The 4,711-nt window shown below is 44.8% G+C and overlaps 1 non-coding gene across 1 annotated transcript; it reads right to left on the reverse strand.

The window, feature by feature from the left end:
- Positions 1 to 2,796: 2,796 nt before the first annotated feature.
- TRNAG-GCC (transfer RNA glycine (anticodon GCC)) lies at positions 2,797 to 2,867 on the reverse strand. The gene has a single exon. It is a non-coding gene; the product is annotated as a tRNA-Gly (tRNA).
- Between the last annotated feature and the right edge of the window lie 1,844 nt (positions 2,868 to 4,711).

Consider the following 4,711-nt stretch of genomic DNA (forward strand, 5'->3'; position numbering starts at 1 on the left):
CATTTATTGCGACTCCACCCTGCCCAATTTTCTGACCGCTCACGCTGTAACTGTCGCTCATCGTTCAGAATACTTATTAGCCAGCGTTCTCTATCTCAAGCCACTCGGACGCAACAGGGCAGGCGTAGAAGACTCTGTAAACGATTCATATACCTAGACGCTCTTCTGCCTCTACTTGTATTCTCTCTCCCGCCCCCCTCCCCTCCTCCGTAGCCTCTCCGTAACATTAACTGGTCTCTTAGCACCGCGGAAACCAGCAGGCTGAACAGTGCCTATTTAGCACGTGGGTGCAATCAGCGACCACGATCAGCGCACGTGCGGTTTTCATATCGGCGCCCCTGTTGCCGCTTCGCTGGGGGATCGTTTTTTTTTTTTTTTTTTGCCGCGTAATACGGTTTCCCGTAGGTTCACGCACAAGCCGTACCATACGTATGAAAACACAAAAACACGTTTGCCCCGTGTCGTTGCAAGGCACAGGTACTTATTTTTTTTGCCTGGATATTTCAGCTGATTGCAATGATTGTTATTTCGCGGCGATGTTTGTTCCCGTGCGCACCAACCTCCTTTGAGAATCTGTCTACTGTCGCACCGTGAAACGGCTGGAAAATCCCTCGCCAACGGTACGAATGGGCACCCGGTCCATCCGCCGGGCGAAGAAATGAAGGTAATAAGCTTGGCTGTAATTTTCGTGCTCCTGGTGGTCATTTCCTGGTGGTTTGATAGCGCCAGAAAGAGAACCAAGCGTGCTTACGCGGGGATTCCCTTTGTTTTTTGCTAGAGACTCCAAATATCCCCAAGTAGAAATACTAAGAAAAAGATACATATCGCCTTTTCTACCGAGCATACAGCGCACCTATTCCTGTCTTTCGACGTCTCTGTTTGCAGGAGGTAACGCAACAGATAAAAAGCCGCCGAAAGAAATCTTTGCCATCTGATGTGGCCGATTCAAGTGCGACGGCTGACCAGAATTATAAAGAGCAAAGTGGTCTTTGACCCCACCTTGCGCAGACGAAACACATTAGCTTTAGAGCTCATTGGAGAAGTTGCATGGCAATGCGACATTAAAAAGTCATATGATCAACAGCTGAAAAAAAAATACAACGCAAAGTTCCTCGCCAGTTAAGTATACCGTGAAAAGCCACACCCCTCAATTCTTTCTGCGCATGGCAAGACACGATTCCGTCTCAAGGTTGCCTGAGGTTTGACTGGTCTTTACAAAAGAATAATATTTTGCATTGCCGACGGCAGCTTTCTCAGGATCAAATCAAAATCAACTCATTTCTATCCCTGTTTACAGTTTCGCCCTTACACGCGTTGATCGGGCTTTTCTAGAAGAGGCAACTTTCTGTTGTCGAGAACAATGGCCATTATTTGCTGTGGTAGTTGTGTCGGGTACGTGTTGCAGAGTTTTATGCTCTGCCGCACTATGTGTTTCATTCCAAAAAAACCTCAGTGACGCCACTCTTTCAGAGGTGTTGAATACTGCCGTATTCTCCTATTGACTCAAGCCCGTAGTTATCATGGTGCGTCTTTTAGTATCTTAGCAAAAGAGGCGGGGGTGTACGGTAAAGCTATCAGTTTTCTTTGCATCGAGAAAGGTCGCAAACCTTAGAAATTTTATTTGCGTTTTTATCGGTACTGGCACCACAATAGTTTTGTCTCTAAATCTCCACGAGTATTTACTCTAAAAATTAAACTCTAAACCAAAGTGGCGTGGAACATAGTGTATCTGCTAAGCATGCGCCTGATAACACGTTACATAAATTCTGCACTCGAAACACGCCTTAAATTAACTGAACGGCTTTACGTTTTCTTCTAGATGACCACGTTCGAAACCATTCGAAACTCCGCAGAGTTCTTTCCTGGATTATGACGGATATCTCTCGCACTTTCACTAAATATTGTATCTCTATGAGGGATTCTAGCGCAACAGCATGCCGAGAAGTTTATTATTTGCAAAACAAGGCAAAGCTGCAGTAATATTTTGTTTTCTCCAGTGCGTTTTTTTTTTTCACTTGGATCCTCTGATGCGTTCTGCGGTCTAAGCTGCCGTCGCCTGGCACATTTTTTTTTTTTTTTGATGAACAGCCAGGCAGAAACGATGTTTCGTCCTCATTTGACGTTTCTGTCTCGCTATTCGCGACAGCATAGAAACCCCGGAGGGCTGTAGTATACGACCCCGCAATGTTTTCAGGAAGAAGCATGAGGCAACGCCACGTATCACTTCCAAGCTTCCATTTACAGCGCTCATAAAACTCTGATCCCATCTCCGTTTGTCCTAGTGCCTTTCTTTATAATAACCCTGCGCCGCAAGTAAACCCAGCCGTCATTGAATCAATGCCCGTCGACTTTTTTGAGAGCTACTCACGCGCGTCGATGTTACACAGAGATCTTGAATGGTCAATCCGTAATAAATGTGTGGTTCGATGGTTAGCGCTCAACGTGGAAAATCAAGCGTGTTACGTTCTGCAAAAACCTTTGGAATGAAGCGTTTAGTCGACAAAAGGGCACATTTTGAATGCAGTGATAAATTTATGAAACGCTGCTCGCACAATGCTATGCAATGACTATCCTAAACGCAAATACTAGCTGCAGTTTGCTGCAATGCACACACCACGGTTATGGACCGACGGTTATGGACACGCTTATATGACACTTACTGTTCGTATTATGACGGAGGGAGCTGTATAAACTATACGTGCCTTGAGAGTGCGCGCCCAGTAGTGTCCAGGAGAAAAAAAAAAACAGCCTGAATGTTTAGTGCAAAGATGAAGAATGAAAATTTTTAAAAAGACATGCGTCGGCCGGGAATCGAACCCGGGCCACCCGCGTGGCAGGCGAGTATTCAACCACTGAACCACCGACGCGCTTGTTCAGAGGAGGTAAACCGGTGAATAAGCGTCCGTGCGGCTACTGCGGTAGCCTGCCTACGTACGTGCACGCGGTCGGCCACAGCTGTTTCTCAAGTCAGCTTTGAGCCGCTATTGCTACATAAATGACAATGAAAGAAGACTTATTGTCCGCTTGGATCGCTTTTTTTGCTAGAATTTCTGGCGCACGTGGCACGTACTAGTCCTCTTCTGTTAACTGATCATCTATGCCGGATCTGCAGTTACAGACAGTTGTTACATTGCTTAGCGTTCCATCTAACATATACTGGTAAGTTCGCCAGTGGTTGTAGTTAGTTTTAGGAAGTATACACAAGGTCGCATACAGTCTGCAGGTTGGAAATCATTAAGCGTTACGAAAATTTTCCCAAGTAGCCCAAAGAGCCCAATATCCGAGCATTCCGAGGAGTAATATTTGCCTCTTTTTCCAAGTGGCGCAGCGTGCATGCGACGTAAATGACAGATTACATTCAGAAAAGACCTTACATGCCTGACATGTCCCTAACCTGTTCCCCGCCTCTCCCAAAACAGCCTCAAACACGATATTAGAAAAACGACGTATGTTACCAATCAAGGCAGTGTCCAAAAAAAAATACCAGTAAACGAAATTGCTTCAATAATATTCTATGAAAATAATTTGCATGCACTTGTTTCGCGATGAATAAACTGTATACGTACTTCTACATTTTAGTTTATTCGATGTCACAAGTTACTGAAAACGAATTTAAAACCACTAATATGTGACGCAACTTCCGAATGCCTTCAGTTAGGTTCTCGGGGTTCGGGAGAAAGGGTTATAAAACGGGTTTTAGTGAAAACTTTGTAAACCAACCTGCAGATTATTTCTGAAGTCCGAAAAAGCTATTTGATCTACAAATTTTCATTACTTACGAAGTTTTGAGTAGTGGAATTTTACAGTCGCACAGCGTGTTATGTGGAGCTTCGTAATTTCGTCTGTTGTCGATTTCGGACTTCCCCGCTGCATTAGTTTCTTTTATTTAATATTTAGTTTATAATACTGCAGGCCAATACTTTGCCCTACAGTATTCCTAAGCATTCTTGTTTCTCACTGAGCAGCCTGTCGCGCGAATCGGGCACAGTGAACGATTAAAGAGGTTCAATAAGCTTCCCAAACACTTACGTTTTCTTTATCTTTCACAGAAACCAGTTTAAATCCTTAAGTGAATACCCTTAAAAGTCTTCGTTTCCCCATCAAAAAGACGCTGCCAATTTGATGTCCAGTCGTCTGGGGCATCGTTTATTATCGTTCGAATTTAGCTCTAGTTTTACTCTCTCCAAATTTTATCAAGTCCTCAACAAAAGTCCCATTTCCTAGTGATCGCCATGAGGACTCCACGAAAATCACCTCTTCTACCTTCTGCGCCAGGCAGAGGCTGACGTGAACTGCTCGATGCCAAGGCAGCGTAAGCATTGCACCTCAGGGGCTCCTCCTTGGGGTACGGATATCATGCGCGAAGCAGAAGGCTCCTAAGATGGAAGGACTGCAAACTTTTCTACGCAAAAAATTCTTTACAGGTAATTTATACAAAGGTTAAAAAGGTTAAATACTTAAGTATACAATGGAAATGACCGGAAGTTAGCAGCGATTCCCTTTCTGGGCAGGTCGATGGAGCAGGACACCATGCATAGATCAGAGCGCCAACCAGAAACACCAAGATTTCTTTACGAGCTTTCCAAGAAACCCCGGTTCTGCGCCCTCTGACTAAATCTCCATTCATTGCCGAAAAGCCACGTGAGTAGGTCAAGCAGGCCTTCCCTTCGCCTCATGTTCGGTCGCAGCTACCGCCTGCACTGCCATCTTT

The sequence above is a fragment of the Amblyomma mixtum genome, chromosome 2, assembly GCF_055824585.1.
Source record: "Amblyomma mixtum isolate Tamu chromosome 2, ASM5582458v1, whole genome shotgun sequence".
Classification (NCBI taxonomy): Eukaryota; Metazoa; Arthropoda; class Arachnida; order Ixodida; family Ixodidae; genus Amblyomma; species Amblyomma mixtum.